The sequence below is a fragment of the Brachyhypopomus gauderio genome, unplaced genomic scaffold, assembly GCF_052324685.1.
Source record: "Brachyhypopomus gauderio isolate BG-103 unplaced genomic scaffold, BGAUD_0.2 sc68, whole genome shotgun sequence".
NCBI lineage: Eukaryota > Metazoa > Chordata > Actinopteri > Gymnotiformes > Hypopomidae > Brachyhypopomus > Brachyhypopomus gauderio.
The window spans coordinates 1,540,415-1,558,812 of record NW_027506889.1 but is presented as its reverse complement, the minus strand read 5'-3'; positions in this window follow the sequence as shown (position 1 = coordinate 1,558,812).

Genomic DNA, 18,398 nt, shown 5'->3' with positions numbered 1-18,398 from the left:
ACTTCAACAGGTGATAGAAAATTAGAACTTTTCCATAAAATTACACTGTGATCTCTGTGTTTTACAGAAACCACAATGATGGAAATAATAATAAATGAATCATAACATGACACCTTTACCCTGAGGGGTGGGGGGTGGTTGGTTTTGGACCATGATCCAGATTTTCTCTCTAATTGTTGTTATAGTGACCGGCGTCAACCAGAGGAGGACGGATTCCCCCTGAGTCTTGGTTCCTCTCAAGGTTTCTTCCTCATGCCCTTAGGGAGTTTTTCCTTGCCACTGTCGCCCTTGGCTTGCTCACTGGGGGCTTGGACTCAGACACTTGTAAAGCTGCTTTGTGACAACAACTGTTGTAAAAAGTGCTATATAAATATATATATATTTTTTTTTGATTGATTGATTTTCGAGGTAAGTAACTGAAGTGTACTTAGGTAAGATATGTAGAGATATAAAAATTATAGTATAGTATGGTTTCCAGAGAAACAAGATTATATATATATATATATATATATATATATATATATATATATATATATATATATATACACACAGTATATAAACATGTATATAAATATATAAATGTGTTTTCGTTACTTACTTTTTAAATAATGAATATTATTTTTAAGGTTTTTATTCATTTATTTTTACACTGGAAGCAGTTAAAAAGACATAGCGTCTTCAGATAAAAGTATTAAGGTATTCAGAAGATATTGGACCAATTCAGAGGAGAGTGAATGTAAGTCTTTCTCGCCTGTGTAAACAACTCCTAAATCATTACATCATGACTAAAAGATCGTTGCTCACACTGTAGTGTATCAGAATGAATAAAAACTAGCCCCAGTAAAAACCACCTTTAAATATACTTCAGTCTCTCTTTTTTTAAATAAGACCATACTAGTGTGTTTGATGGCGGGCGGTGTGTGTGATCTGAGCCCATACTGAGAAGGACTAAATGTGGAGTTGTGCTCAAGGACGCACCAGTAATTGCTACTGCATGTTGCACAGAGATGTAGGAGCAAATGTGTGATCCAACTCACGCGCTGCTGCAGGCCTGAGACTGGACCTTGGCCTTTCTTGTGTGGGGAAAAGAATGTTTAAACCTTTGTGGCCACATCTGCTACCCCATTAAACTCGACTGTAATAGTCATTAAACATTTCACTCGGTGCCAGTAACTACAGAGAAGCTGCGACAACTATATCCTTGAGTTTACATGTAGTCTGATGTAGAGTTTGTAGGAGTGTGTGGAAATGTTGAAGAATGAGGATTTTTGTCAGAAGAACACTACAAAGTGTTTACGGTCGCCTGCGTCTTCAGAAACAGGAACTTTCCTGCAGAGCACACTGTAAATGTTGGCCAACGGGACAAGCAGGTCCCAGATGCTTACCTCTCTGTGAAATGAACCACAATAGCCTTCCTAATTAAACATTTGTCATTTCTAAACTGGAGAGCAGCCTGCCCGTATAAACACAGATAAACAGTTGCTCCTGGGAGTTTTCACAGATGCCCAAATCTCTGTGTGCTAAACCACACCGGAGCGCTCGATCGAACTGCCTCATTTTGCAAAAAAACGCCCGCTGCTCGTCCACGGCAGCCAGCCGCCACAGGACGCCAGTGTGGTGACAGCCGCCACACGGCACCACCAGACTGGGTGGGTGTGAGGTTGAGCACGGACTGAACCCGCACCGACCCCTAACCTCTGACCCTCCTCCTCTCCACTCACACCTGCGCCCTAAGCGGCAGGTGAAAGCCAGTACATTTACCACCAGTCCAGTGGGCCGGCGAGACCCGGCAGGACCGCACCGAGCCTCAGACAATGAGACGGAGCGTCACTGATCTTCATTCTGAGGCTGCAGATGGCGAGTTTGATCAAAACGTATGTGCGGGTGACAGCTGTTTGGATTTTATTTTCTGGTAGAAACACAGAGTTTTCAGCACGTCGTGCTGTGTAAGGCACGCTTCAAAGCGCCGCCGGCTGCCAGCACGGTTGGTGAGTCCTTCACCATGAGCTCAGCACACCTGGACTGTGCAGGTACATCAGAGTCAAAGTGAAGGCTGCTGCTCCCCTGTGCGTCTTCACGGTAGAGATGTGCAGAACATATCTGATGGCATCTCAACTTCTGAGAAGTGTGTAATCAAGCTCTGATTTGATGTCCTAACATATCCAGCTGATGGTACTGCCTTCTCAAGGTCATGGAGGCACAAGACGACCAGGTTACTCCTCTCTTCAAGGGCATTTGTAACCCCAGGCCTGTATGTTTATTTCGAATGGTGACACATCGATAGCAAAATTTATCAGGCCACATTTTCTTTTTTCAAAGAAGAATTTCACAGTGCATAATTACGCAAATCTCTCAGATAAAATATCTCAGATATCTCAGATTTTTTTTTAAAAGAAGCTTTATCAATCTTGACAGATTTTCTACATCTTCATCCATCTTAATAGCACGATGACCAAAGAGCAGGATCTTAAACGACTATGTCCTTACATCAGTTGCGATGCTCGAGGTGTTTTTAGTGGCGTGCATAATGAGCCATTACATATCTGGGTTTGGCTGAGGTCCGTTAGGCAGATTCTCCCACATAATTACATTAGCAATTACAGCGCTGAATAACGCCTTCATGCCATGGCACGACCTTCAGCCCATTCACAACTGTTCTAAATGACTTGATTAAAAAACTCAGAAAGAATACGAAAATACCAGCTTTGGTGATTTGACTATAAAATAAACAACAAATAAATAAATAAAATAGAAAACTCATGAGGGGGTGCCAGGACATGGTGCAGCACACATCACACACACACACACACACACACACACACACACACACACACACACACACACACACACACACACACAGATTACAGAAACATTTAGGCACAAACCCAATAACTCTTTTCAAAATGTGCCATAGCTTAACTTCATACCTTAAGATTCACACATCACACATACACACACACACACACACACACACACACACACACACTGCTTTGAGGTCCTCTCAGTGCAAAGTCCAACATAAAACACACACAGAACTCTTCTAACCACAATAACCGTAAAAAAAAACCATAACAAAAATATGGTCACCCATACACAATCTTAACCAAAAATGTTATTCGTTTGATTTCCTGTACAGTTCTACAAGCTCTCTCACACCACAATGCGTCTGTAGCAAAGTTCTACTCCACAACACACACCATGGAAACACACGTGAACACACACACTGAAACCCCAAGGAAGCAGTGCAGTCAGCCACAAGGTGCTGACACACGGCGCAGCACTGACACACGGCGCTCCCATGGGAGCAACAGCTGATCACCAGGAAGTGACATGAGTGCTTCCTGTTCCCTGACTCACACTGCACTACCAGGCATGTTAATGTTGCAGGTGGATAGGACGAATCAGGAAGACACCCCCACAGTGACTCACAGGCAGGTAGGAGGAGCCTCCTCGGGGGGGAGGGGGGGGGATGAAAAATGGACAGTTAAAATACACACAGATCCACAGATGGTGACTGTGACGTCTCAATTCACGGAAGATGGATAGTGAACGAGGGACACACAGCCCTGGCTCATCAGAGCGGAGGGAGAGACAGAGACAGATGGGACAGGGATCATGCATGTACGAGCATGTCCACAGTCTCTCGCCGTCTCCTTCCTGTCTCTCCTTTCCTCATCCCTCTTTTTTTCACTTCTCCACTTCGTCTGAGCTAAACTGCTGTCTCACGGAGATTAATCTCTGTGCTTCTCACAAAGCCCGTCTCTGTTTGTCCATTAATCTGCCTGCCTGTCTGTCTGTCTACCTTTCTGTCTGTCTGTCTACCTGTCTGTCTACCTTTCTGTCTGTCTGTCTACCTGTCTGTCTGTCTGTCTACCTTTCTGTCTGTCTGTCTACCTGTCTGTCTACCTTTCTGTCTGTCTGTCTACCTGTCTGTCTACCTTTCTGTCTGTCTGTCTACCTGTCTGTCTGTCTGTGAGTCTATTCTCTATCCATGTGGCTTGGCTCGCCAGTAGAGACTGAAGGGCAGGAGGGTGGGGAGGGGACAGCAGCGATGACGAAGTGACTGCCATGGAGCACTGGCAACAGTTGCCGTGGTGACCATTACATAGAAAAAGCAATCATCATCTTGGCTGAGTGCTTTCTATGCATGGACCGTCCAGCAGCACCACTGCCACAGGCCGGGTGGACGTACACACAGAGGAGAGTCCTGTGGCCCGTACCAGAGTTCAGAGGTCGGTACCAGAGTCCTGAGGTCTGTAGCAGAGTCCTGAAGTCTGTACCAGAGTCCTGAGGTCTGTACAGAGAATCCCGCAGCCAGCACCAGACAGTGCAGTATCAGAGAGTCCTGTGGCCTGCATCAGTCCCACAGCCTGTATCAGAGTCCCGTGGCCTGCAACCGAGAGTCCTGCTGCCTGTCAGACAGTCCTGAAACCTGTACGTGAAACTCCAGTAGCCAAGCTTCAGCATGTCGTAGTTATTTCAGGAGCAAAGGCTTAAGTCCTAAATGAACATGCTCAGTCTGGAAAATATCCGATAAACGTCCTCTCTGAACCTTCCTGTGATTACATACATTAACCAAACTGAACCAGGACTGAACATTTTTAATTTCACTGTGCTGCTTCTTTTAGTCTGAACAGAACATGCACTGATGCTCAATTTTAAACTGGCATAAATCCTGCTTTTATACACACCACCAATTTATCAGATTGCTCAAAGTGGTCATTTGTGAATAGAAACTGGGGCAAAAAGATTTCCGAGCCTGTTTCCAGACACAGGTTAAGTGTGGTCTTTAAGTATAAATAGCACACAGTAACTTCAACAATGTGTGCAGATGAGAAGTAATACAGAAAGCAGGAGCTCCATGAATGAGAAGGAATTTCAAGTGACAGCACTTGTGTGTCATTGCAGCAGTGTAAAGCCATTCATAAACCCTGCACACTGCACACCAGCCAACTTCCCAACCTCGTGGCCCCAGAGGGAGTTTAGAACAGGCTCGTTTTGAGTTGCCTAATGTTGCCTCTTTTCGTCATTATGATTACCTGATGAATGCACGACACACATCGCTAATTATGCTGCCTTTTTAGACAACAGACGCTGCTGTTACTGACTTTACGTTTGGCCACACATGTGGTTTTGAACATATCTCCTAATCATTAGGAGATGGCTGATGAAAGAGGGGTAGGAGAATTGGACTGTCACTCCTAACAAAAGGGCCCATTTTCCTACGCCCAGATGATTTCTCCTCATTTTACGTAATGCAGTCTACTTTTCCTTTAAGAGCTCAGTCAACTGCTGTTTTGTGAATAGATTTAGTCTACCACAGACATCGAGGTGTGTACCATCAGGCCTTCCACAGACATCCAGGTGTGTACCATCAGGCCTTCCACAGACATCCAGGTGTGTACCATCAGGCCTTCCACAGACATCGAGGTGTGTTCCATCAGGGTCTCCACAGACATCCAGGTGTGTACCATCAGGCCCTCCACAGATATCCAGGTGTGTACCATCAGGCCTTCCACAGACATCCAGGTGTGTACCATCAGGGTCTCCACAGATATCCAGGTGTGTACCATCAGGGTCTCCACAGATATCCAGGTGTGTACCATCAGGGTCTCCACAGATATCCAGGTGTGTACCATCAGGGTCTCCAGAGATATCCAGGTGTGTACCATCAGGGTCTCCACAGATATCCAGGTGTGTACCATCAGGGTCTCCAGAGATATCCAGGTGTGTACCATCAGGGTCTCCAGAGATATCCAGGTGTGTACCATCAGGGTCTCCACAGATATCCAGGTGTGTACCATCAGGGTCTCCACAGATATCCAGGTGTGTACCATCAGGGTCTCCACAGATATCCAGGTGTGTACCATCAGGGTCTCCACAGATATCCAGGTGTGTACCATCAGGGTCTCCACAGATATCCAGGTGTGTACCATCAGGGTCTCCACAGATATCCAGGTGTGTACCATCAGGGTCTCCACAGATATCCAGGTGTGTACCATCAGGGTCTCCACAGATATCCAGGTGTGTACCATCAGGGTCTCCACAGATATCCAGGTGTGTACCATCAGGGTCTCCACAGATATCCAGGTGTGTACCATCAGGGTCTCCACAGATATCCAGGTGTGTACCATCAGGGTCTCCACAGATATCCAGGTGTGTACCATCAGGGTCTCCACAGATATCCAGGTGTGTACCATCAGGGTCTCCACAGATATCCAGGTGTGTACCATCAGGGTCTCCACAGATATCCAGGTGTGTACCATCAGGGTCTCCACAGATATCCAGGTGTGTACCATCAGGGTCTCCACAGATATCCAGGTGTATCCCACCAGGCCCACAGAGGACAAGTGAAAGCAGAAAAAAAGTGCTTGCTAGTATTTTCTGCAAATTTGTTCTTGTTCAATATCTCCTGTAGCACTCATAATTAAAGGTAAAAATGAAAACACTGGTTTGACCATATGGTCAAGCAAAGAAAAGCTTGAAGAACATCACCAAAAGCCAAAGGACACTGGGGGTGGGATGGAATAGGGGGATGGGAGGATCCCATAATCCCACCTCTCTGCCTCCACTCTCGGCCCGGCGCTGATACTGGCCACTTGGCTATCACTGCACCCACATGCTGTGTCTCTCTCTTTTCTACTGTCCACAGTCTCTGCGAGGTCATCTGTGCCACAGTAAAGACAATGGAAAGGCCTGTGAGTAACGTGGTGTGTGTGTGTGTGTGTGTGTAAGCCGCATGGCTTTCAGTCCAAATGCTCATCACTGCAGCTCGTCAGTCAGCACAGGGCCTTTGTTGAACTGTCACCCCTAACAAAAGGGCCCGTTTCCCTACGCCCAGATGATTTCTCCTCATTTCATTTAATCTTCTTTTCTGATGTGGCTCACATGCTTTTTGTCAGCTACTTGTTCACACTCACACACACACACACACACACACACACACACACACATATATATATATATATATATATATATATATATATATATATATACAATGCTGAGAGATGCAAGGTGACATGGAAGCATTTTGTGCCAAACAGGTCATAGGTTCACGTTCCCTTGGAAACGAGAGACTAAGGTGAGCATTGGACAACAAGGCGGCATCACGGATGCAGAGAGGATGGAGGGAGGGAGAGAGGGAGAAAGAGGGAGAGAGAGGGAGAGAGAGAGAGACAGAAAGGAGGTGAAAGGAGAAATGAGGGAAGGGTATTTATTTTGGTGAAGGGATATGAGGGTGGAGGAATAAGAGGATGGAGGGATATGAGAGTGGAGGGATATGAGGGTGGAGGGATATGAGAGTGGAGGGATATGAGGGTGGAGGGATATGAGAGTGGAGGGATACGAGGGTGGAGGGATATGAGGGTGGAGGGATATGAGGGTGGAGGGATATGAGAGTGGAGGGATATGAGGGTGCAGGGATATGAGAGTGGAGAGATATGAGGGTGGAGGGATATGAGGGTGGAGGGATATGAGAGTGGAGGGATACGAGGGTGGAGGGATATGAGGGTGCAGGGATATGAGGGTGGAGAGATATGAGAGTGGAGGGATATGAGAGTGGAGGGATATGAGAGTGGAGGGATATGAGGGTGCAGGGATATGAGAGTGGAGAGATATGAGGGTGGAGGGATATGAGGGTGGAGGGATATGAGAGTGGAGGGATATGAGGGTGCAGGGATATGAGAGTGGAGAGATATGAGGGTGGAGGGATATGAGGGTGGAGGGATATGAGAGTGGAGGGATACGAGGGTGGAGGGATATGAGGGTGCAGGGATATGAGAGTGGAGAGATATGAGGGTGGAGGGATATGAGAGTGGAGGGATATGAGAGTGGAGGGATATGAGGGTGGAGGGATATGAGAGTGGAGGGATATGAGAGTGGAGGGATATGAGAGTGGAGGGATATGAGGGTGCAGGGATATGAGGGTGGAGGGATATGAGAGTGGAGGGATATGAGGGTGGAGGGATATGAGGGTGGAGGGATATGAGAGGGGAGGGATATGAGAGTGGAGGGATATGAGGGTGGAGGGATATGAGGGTGGAGGGATATGAGGGTGCAGGGATATGAGGGTGGAGGGATATGAGAGTGGAGGGATATGAGGGTGGAGGGATATGAGGGTGGAGGGATATGAGAGGGGAGGGATATGAGAGTGGAGGGATATGAGGGTGGAGGGATATGAGAGTGGAGGGATATGAGGGTGGAGGGATATGAGAGTGGAGAGATATGAGGGTGGAGGGATATGAGAGTGGAGGGATATGAGAGTGGAGGGATATGAGGGTGCAGGGATATGAGAGTGGAGAGATATGAGGGTGGAGGGATATGAGAGTGGAGGGATATGAGAGTGGAGGGATATGAGGGTGGAGGGATATGAGGATGGAGGGATATGAGAGTGGAGGGATATGAGGGTGGAGGGATATGAGAGTGGAGGGATATGAGGGTGGAGGGATATGAGGGTGGAGGGATATGAGAGTGGAGGGATATGAGAGTGCAGGGATATGAGGGTGGAGGGATATGAGAGTGGAGGGATATGAGAGTGGAGGGATATGAGGGTGGAGGGATGAGAGTGGAGGGATATGAGGGTGGAGGGATATGAGGGTGGAGGGATATGAGAGTGGAGAGATATGAGGGTGGAGGGATATGAGGGTGGAGGGATATGAGAGTGGAGGGATACGAGGGTAGAGAGATATGAGGGTGGAGGGATATAAGGGTAGAGAGATATGAGGGTGGAGGGATATGAGGGTGGAGGTATATGAGAGTGGAGAGATATGAGGGTGGAGGGATATGAGAGTGGAGAGATATGAGGGTGTAGGGATATGAGGATGGAGGGATATGAGAGTGGAGGGATACGAGGATGGAGGGATATGAGAGTGGAGGGATACGAGGGTAGAGAAATATGAGGGTGGAGGGATATGAGGGTAGAGAGATATGAGGGTGGGGGGATATGAGGGTGGAGGTATATGAGAGTGGAGAGATATGAGGGTGGAGGGATATGAGGGTGGAGGGATATGGAGTGGAGGGATATGAGGGTGGAGGGATATGGAGTGGAGGGATATGAGGGTGGAGGGATATGGAGTGGAGGGATATGAGGGTGGAGGGATATGGGGTGCAGGGATATGATGGTGGAGGGATATGAGGGTGGAAGAATAGGAGGGTGGAGGGATATGGGGTGGAGGGATATGGAGTGGAGGGATATGGGGTGGAGGGATATGAGGGTGGAGGTATATGAAGGTGGAGGGATATGAGGGTGGAGGGATATGGGGTGGAGGGATATGAGGGTGGAGAGATATGAGGGTGGAGGGATATGGCATGGAGGGATATGAGGATATGAGAGTGGAGAGATATGAGGGTGGAGGCATATGAGGGTGGAGAGAGCCTTCATTTGCCAAAGACGCATTTACACAGTGAAAAGTCTCAACCAGCAGGTGCAGGCAGGTGGTTAACAAGTCCTGAGCACTTTAAATGCTCTGGTTAAGAACGGGGTCACAATGCCTCACAATGTGACGGCCTTTCTCGGGGGTTGTTGAAAAGCAGAGTGAAAGACATCGGTATCTATCAGTAGCTGGGTAAAGTCTCCATCAACCAGCCAATCACGACTGCAAGACACATACGAGAGCGTCCACAGCCTTAGAAAACTCAGCACGTAATGTGATGTGTGTACATAAATCGCAGAATAAATAGAAATGTTTGGAGGAGAATCAGCCTGCTTATCTTCCCAAAAAGGGAGGCATTCTCGCTCTGGGCTTCGGGGTGAGAACCTCCCCGAATTGGAGCCGTCTGAGCAGTTGGGATGATTACTAATATAAGGCAGAATATAGCAACAAGCACTAATAGACTATCAACCCTGATATCAGTTACTCAGCCTAACTGTAATATGTCTTACTTCCAAGAAGTTCACATGGTAACACTATTTGATGTGATTTCATCCCTAAAATCCTCTACATCCACTACAGAAATCTTGATCCCATGTTTCTCAATAATTATCAATCTATATCTAATCTTCCTTTTCTTGGTAAAATCATTGAAAAGTTGTGTCAACCGCTGAATGATTATGTTAAAGTAAATAAATGACACTTTTCAGTCTGGTTTCGGAGCCCTCCACTGAAACAGCACTAGTTAAGGTAGTAAATGATCTGATATTGAATAAAGATGCAGGCAAACTCTTTTTTCTGTTGGATTTAAACACTGCTTTTGACACTGTTGTTCATGAAATACTTCTTGATCGACTACAGAGCTGGGTAGGCCTTAGTGCAGGGGTGGGCAATTAATTTTTACAAGGGGCCACATGAGAAACCTGAATTGTGTCAGAGGGCCACACAAACGAAAATGACGTCATTGCGGTGGCGTTTATACTTGCCGCATCACATTCTGTGCAGTGTTGTCTGAAACGATATGTGTTAGTGTAAAGAAACACCCCTCAAAAACAGGGGAAGGAACATTTACCTGACCAATTTTAATGTTGCTTTTTGTTTCAGATTTGAAAAGTGCTGGAATTTAGGCTAAATACTTGAAAATGCTTGAAATTGTAACTACTTCGTTTCACAACAAATATCTGTCTGACTTAACAGTTCTTGTATTACGTTAACAAATACGAGCCTCTTGTAATTCCAAGACGAAACATGAGAGAAAGCGAAGACGTTAAGATTGGGCGTTTTGAAAATAAACCACCATTAAATAATGTGATTAATTATTAGCGAATTATTTCAAGTATATGTATAAATATTTAACTTAATTAAGTTTAACGTGCTGGGAAATATTGAAATGGACCTTGAAAGTGATGTACAAGTGCTTTAATTCCACCTTGTAAAGATGTATAAACCCTGCAAACATGAGTTTGTTCATCGGCAGCACGTGAGGCCCTCGCACACGGACGGAGTCACCGCGATTACGTCATTTTCGCTGCGCGGACCCTCGCGCCGCGTCAAGTATAAACCAGGCTTAAACCTAGCTTTAAATCACTTCTATGGCACTTTCAAGGTCCATTTCAATATTTCCCAGCTGACTCAGGTTCTCTCTAAGCTCGGTTTCTGGAACGGAAAACCCTGAGTTTTCGTTAATTCTGAGTTTACTTACCCGGTTTCGTCACTAAATCCGCTTTCTGGAATTACCCCCCTGTTCAGTCAGCTATTTGTTGTGAATCGAAATACAGTCACAATTTCAAGCATTTTCAAGTACTTTAGCCTAAATTCCAGCACATTTCAAACCTGAAACACAATGCAACATTAAAATTCGTCACGTAAATGTTCCGCCGTTCGCAGAGGTTCGCGCGCTACGTTCATTCGCGAAAGTATAAATTCAGCCTTAATTTGTCGCTGATCACCTACCTAACCCTACAGTTTCTCGCACAGCTCACACACGCGCACGTACGTCCACACGGAATTAACACAAACGTAGCGATTTCAAAATAAAAGCATCACAGTTGTATTGCACGCACGACATAGATATTTGTTTCATTTATGATTGGCCTCTTGCGGGCCGGACAGGGACGCACAATGGGCCGGATGTGGCCCGCGGGCCGTAGTTTGCCCAGGTCTGCCTTAGTGGCTTAGTCTTAGACTAGTTTAGATCGTATCTAACTGGGCATGATTACTATGTTGCATGAGGTACTTCTTCCTCCACACATCAAAAATAACAGGTGGCGTCCCCCAGGGATCAATTCTTGAGCCTTTACTCTTCAACCTATATATGCTTCCGTTACCACATCATTAACAAAAATGGTATTAGTTAGCATCAATATACATATGACACTAAACTTTACATTTCTCTAGAACCTAAAGCCCTAAAATCAACTTAGCTCACTGAGTGCATAGGTGATATACAGACATGGATGTCTGACAATTTTCTGCAATTAAATAAAGAGAAGACAGAGGTTCTTATTCTTGTTCACAAAGGAATGTTCAGACTTATCTAAATCAAATGAATTTGAAGGCCAAACTGTGTGTTAAGAACTAATGCATCACTTCTGATAATGAGCTCAGCTTTAAATCACACATCACGACTACATGCAGGACAGCTTATTTTCACCTTCGAAACATCGCTAGGGTCCGACATATGCTCTCTCCTGCTGATAGTGAAAAACTTGTCCAAGCATTTATCACATCAAGGCTAGATTATTGTAACACTGTTCTATTCTATCTGCTCTCCCAAAGAGCTCTATTTCTCCCCTATAGTGAGTTCAGAACGCTGCTGCAAGGGTCCTGACCCACAGGAGAAAGAGAGATCATATTACACCTGCACATGACTCACTGCGCTGGTTACCTGTCAGTTTTAGAATAGATTTTAAGGTTCTGGTGATGGTTTTTAAATGTCGTTTCAAATGTCATCATTTACCTTAGTGAAATCATAGTTAGATATGTTCCAGTTAGGTCTCTCAGGTCTTCAAACAGTAGGCTAATCTACTGGTGATTTCTAAAAGCCGATTAAAGATTGGCGAGGGTGCTTTCAGCCACTATGGCCCAAAGCTCTGGAACTCTCGTCCTGAGGAGCTCAGAGACATTTCATCCCTGCACAATCTCAAAACCTTCTTGTTATGATCTGAATTTAGTTAAGAAATTAATGGTAAATTATTTTGTTATTTATTTAGTTACATTCTATGTTTGTTCTAATTATTTTATTTATTCTAATTTATTTATTTGTTCTAATTACACTTATTTACTTTATTACATTATTTTGTCTAGTATTTTAATAATTTGTCACTTTATTTTATTGTTTGTTTCCTTTTTATCTTTAATTTCTTTTAATGGTTTTTTAAAATCTTTGCTTCATTTTAAAGATTTATTTATTCTGTAAATCACTTTGAGTTGCATGTATGTTTGAAAGGTGCTATACAAATAAAGATCATTATTATAATTATTAAATTGATGTTGAAGAGCTTTGAGGATCTGAGAAGATCGGCCCCTGGTCTATTCCCTCTGGAGCTATACCAGGCACCGGCATGTGGGAAGAGCAAACACAGGATCTGCTGCAGTACCACCACCCCTTGGCTTGGGAACACCTGCAGGAGGGTGTGGCCATACAGACCGTGCTCTCATGCCAACACATCCCTGAAAAGGACTAAGCACACATGTGCATGTGCTAACACACATCTGATTGATCGAAATTGAGTGTTGAAAAATGTAAACATCTGTAAACAGTGTAAACATTTCAAGTAATACATGGGAAAGTGATGACTCAAAGTGATCAACATTATTGATTACGGATTTTTTCTACAGAGCTGTCACAACGCAGCAAACAACAAGAGAGAGAGAAGGAAGGAGAGACACAGAGTCAGAGAGATAGAGAGAGAACAAGAGAGGGAAGGAGGGAAAGAGGGAGGATGGATGTAGGAGAAGCAGTAATAAGGATCAACCAGCGGCCCACCACCCACCATCTCTCCACAAAAGGAAATATAAATGGATGCCATTAAATCAATTTGCCTCAAAGTAATTTCCGTTTCTTTCTGCTTCTGATGGTCCTTAAGGGAAGGCAGCAGAGAGCCCACTAAGGAGTGGAGAGAGAGGGAGGGCCGTAGGTGAGAGTGAAAGAGGGAAAGAGAAAGAAAAAGGCAGAAAGTCCGTGTGTTTGATAGAGAGGGAGAGAGAAAGAGGGAGTGTGAAGTTAGCATGCAACAAGCTCCAGTAATTGCCCAGAGTTCATGCTTTTACAGCCAACACACGCAGAGTGCTGATTCCCCCCCACCCCAAATGGCTCTTGAAGAAAGGCATGCTGGGAAGGAATGGTGTGAATGAAAACCCTTGGAAACCCTCTAGGTTGCTATGGTGATGGGACGCCTCCATGGCCTTCGAAAATTGCCCTGCCGGAGTTGGTGTAGTGTGCGTGTGTGTTCGTGTGTGTGTGTGTGTGTGTGTGTGTTCGTATGTGTACAGAGTGGTGGTGGGGCGGGGGGTTGTTCTGATGGCAGTGTGTGTCCGGTCAGGGCCTGTGTGTGTGTGTTTGTGTGTGTGTAGGACAGGAGACGGTGGCTGGCGGCAGGGTGTGTGTGTCCCTCGAACAGATGTGAAGCACGTACTGATGTGTCCATGCATGAGGCATTGGGAGGGTATGGAGGATGATGCGAGGTGGATGTAACGTGAAGGTAATTACAGGTTCATTGTTGGCAGTAATGGCCCCGAGGTGTCGGGCTTTGGGTTCCACATGGTGCTTCACGAGGGCCGACTGTAAACACACAGGGGCACCTCTCACATGTAATACAAATTAACTTCCCTCAGCAACCTGTCATACACGCTAACACAGCCGTCTGCGTCCTCATGCATTATTCAATAAGCCAGGGGTCAGTGGTCAAAAATAAACTTCTTATTTTCACAAATGGCTCACTTAACCAAGCTATTTATCAGCACGCATCGCTGTGAGCGTCCACGTCCACGTGTAGACTCACAGACCCAGTTGACAAGAAGATACCCGCCCTGCGCCGGGCTGTTGTTTTAACCCCGGCACCTCTTCCAGATAGAGTGATAAAGATGGAGAGAAAGAGAGAGAGAGAGAGAGAGAGAGAGAGAGAGAGAGTCGCAGGAACAAATGGAGAGATGATGAGGGTGAGAGGGAAAAAGAACAAAGCAAGGAGGGTGGGATGGACGGAATAAAAGAAAGAAAGACAAAGAAAGAAAGGGATTATGCGTGAAGAACAGAGAGACACAGAGAGGAGTAACCTCTGTCGTTTTCCACCCAAACATGGCTGTTGTGTATGCTAATGGAGGCCACAATTAGACACGAGATAATCGCTCACTGCCATTGAGTACATACACACACACACACACACACACACACACACACACACACACACACACACACACACACACACCACACACACACACACATACACACACACACATACACACATCACAAAATATGCAGCCAAATGAGTCCAGAAGTTATTTTACAGTCAAAGAGATCTGTACATTAATGCTTCAATAGTAGTGTAATTTTATGAATTTATAAGAGTAACTGCTATTTTATACCTATGAAGCCTAATTTATGTCTTAATATGTTGCAATTACAAATGAAACAGCACGCTACTTTTACAAATGACTGGCTACACTACCATACTGGCACCTCATTACAGCTCGGTGCAGAAACACCTCACTACTGTAGAGCTGAGAGCAGCATGAACAACAGCCACGTCTCAGGAAGCACTCAGCAAAGTTCACGCTGAACCTTCTTCATTTTAGTTGCTCTGTGGAGGAAACAAACTTGGCCCACTCTGATGTGTACTGGTGTAATGACCTCACAAAACACTGTTAAACATGATCAGCCAATGAGAAAAACAAAAACTGAGTGCACCACTACACACTAAATTCTACACTACACTACACATTACACTCTACACTACACACTACACTACACACTACACTCTACAAACTACACTCTATATTCTACAAACTACTGTTGCGGTGGTGTGCTTCGCTGCTGCGGCTGCTCTGGGTTCGCTGTGCTTTACACCGAGGACGCAGAGGAATGGAATTACGTTACCTTGTACTTGTGTAATGACAGTAACAACACTCTACACTACACTCTACAAACTACACTCTACACATTACACTCTAAACAACAAACACTACACTCAGCAGTCTACACACTAGACACAACACTCAACACACTTTACGCTCTGCACACTACAATCTACACACTACACTCTACACACTTCACTGTAGGTACGGATTTGTGACAGCAAAATTAAGATTTAAGCTCTGTATTCACAAACAATTGCTTTTGACAGGAAGTCATAAAAATTGACACAAATAAAAATGTGTATCCTTGCATGTGCATGCTTACGTGCACATGTGTGTGTCAGTGTGTGTGTGTGTGTGTCAGTGTGTGTCTGAGGGAACACAGGCAGGCAGGAGTGTGTGTGTGTGTGTGTGTGTGTGTGTGTGTGCGTGTAAGTGTGTGCGTGTGTAAGTGTGTGTCTGAGGGAACACAGGCAGGACTGTGACATGAGGGACCTGGATCAGTGAGAGGAGCAGATGCACCTTCCCCCTCCAGCTGTTCTGCGTTCAGGCAGAGTAAGTTTGGTGCTGACAGGTCTCACACACACACACACACACACACACACACACACACACACACACACACAGGTGGTGAAGAAAAGTATAATTGGGACACCACATTGCAAGAGTAAACACACACACACACACACACACACACACACACACACACACACACACACACACACACACACACACAAACATGGAGAATGAAGAGGCAGAGTGGTGTATATGCTGCAGGTTAAGTATTGACATTCATTGCCCTGTGTTCTGCAGGGATTCCTGATCTGACACTCCTGATTCAACAAATGAGCTCGTAACAGAACCTTCATGTGCCAGATCCAGCAGGGCGCCATACAGGGTGAGAGTCTTGGGTCCAGTACAGCTGTTATTGTACTGTACCATATGTACTGTATATACTACAGTATATGAGCAAATGTATATGTGCTACTGTATATGGTCTGTGGTATCTGGGCTAGTGTATATTGTCTGTTGTATGTGGAATACTGTATATGGTCCACAGTATATGGGCTATGTAGCCCTTATAACCAAAGCCCATAAACAGCACCCTGATGGCCCAACACAATATGGATAAACATGTCAGCTGCGGTGCTTACAAGACACATTCAAACAACAAAAACGACAATGTGAAAATTTCCATAGATACTGAATGTGTTTGGAATGTCCTACTATAACATACGATCTGCTATTTCCTCTCCCGGTTCCCTGTTGGTGCTGGCGGTGTGTCCCCGGGGCGGCGAGGCCTCTCACCACCCTGCACCCTGCAGCTGCCCACGCAGGCAGTGTTCACGCTGGTGGAGGCCCTTGGAGCAGGAAGAGGAGCGTCTGCTTCTGCATGGGGGGTGCGGATGGGCCGAGGCAGCCATCACAGCCACCGCAGCAGGCACCGGGGGAGGGGGAGGTAGGCAGGGGTGGGGGTTTTGTAGGGGGGGGGGGGGGTGCCCAGCAGGCCGCAGAATCTGCTTGGCTTGCTCTGTGTCTAAAACACCTATTCCTGAGTGTCTTGTTATCGCTGCAAACACTCCTTCAGAAGAGAGGTGAGCACCTCTTCCTCTGTGTTTCCTCCCCGGGGGCCGCCATGCAAAGCTATCTGGAGGAGCCTGGGGAGTCCAGGGTGGATGGTATTGTTTTTTACACCTGCTAAGATAACGACACGCCCCAGCCTCCCGCGCTCCGCTGCTGACGGAAAAAAAAACCTGGTCCGCTAATGAAAGGAAGATGGTTGGGACACTACTCACAATGCACGGTACACAGAGGACTAATTACGGCCCAAACAGGCCCCAGAATTCATGCTCTCAGTGAGGGAAATACACTCCAGACCTGGGAAACCACAAACACAAAGCACACTGCATAAAAACTCCCTTCCACAACTTCTGATGGATGTCTTTTTTTTTTTTGTGCAGGTACAATGGAAAATGTTTTCAGCATTTATTTTCAAGGTGGATTGATTTTCTCGTTTTCTACTGTGCGTGAGACAGTGTTTACATATTTCTATAAGACACACCACACACCAAGAAACTATTTAACTTCATTCACAACTCAAGGACCCCAGCAGACAGCTTTGTGCCCACACTTTTGCCAATTTCACGGTCATACCAAACAACGGGCCATTATATTAAAAACTAAAAAATAACACTAATGATGCAACAAGTTGAAGCAGTTAAAACGAGGTAGGAGACACGTGAGGCGCAAAACATTTCTGGAAGAAATTTTCGAACATTCTAGAAGGCCGCTTCCTAACCCCGCGAGCATCCTCCTCCATGCAGACTCGAGTCTCTGCTCGTATCGAACGCTTGATCCAGCCAATCAGAGTTCAGTGAAGGCACTCTGAACTTGGTGGGATCAGGTGTGTGAGATAAGGGTCAAGGCTGAACTCTGTAGGAGGGCACGTCTCCAGCGGCAGACTTTGGTGACTACTCTTCTTGAAAACGGTTGTACATTTATTACGAGAAGTGCTGTTAGAACCCAGTTTTCCTGCAGGGCCTTTCTGTCACATATAATATGAAAGCAGCCTTTAGAAAGTCCTGCTCAACCCGCCACCCTCTGTGTCATGCTGCGACACTATTGGCTAGAAGGGCTATTTGAAAGAAAGCTTCTGATTGGCTGAAGAGGCAGCTTCCCAGAGATGAGAGTGGTGAGTGATATTGGAGTTGGCTGCTCAGGATCACCCCTGTCAACCCTGAACACCTGGAGACTTTATATCAGAAATATAAAATCAATAATCTGCCACTAGAAACACATCAGTTAAGAAAGATGGACCTTCTTTTGGGAAGAGTGTGCGTGTGTGTGTGCGCTCACATGTGGCTTCTTCTAATGCTTCAATTTCTAGTATAAGTAGTTCTCTGTGTCTAAAGTGTGTGTGTGTGTGTGCATGGGGGGGCTATACAAGGGGGTGTGTGT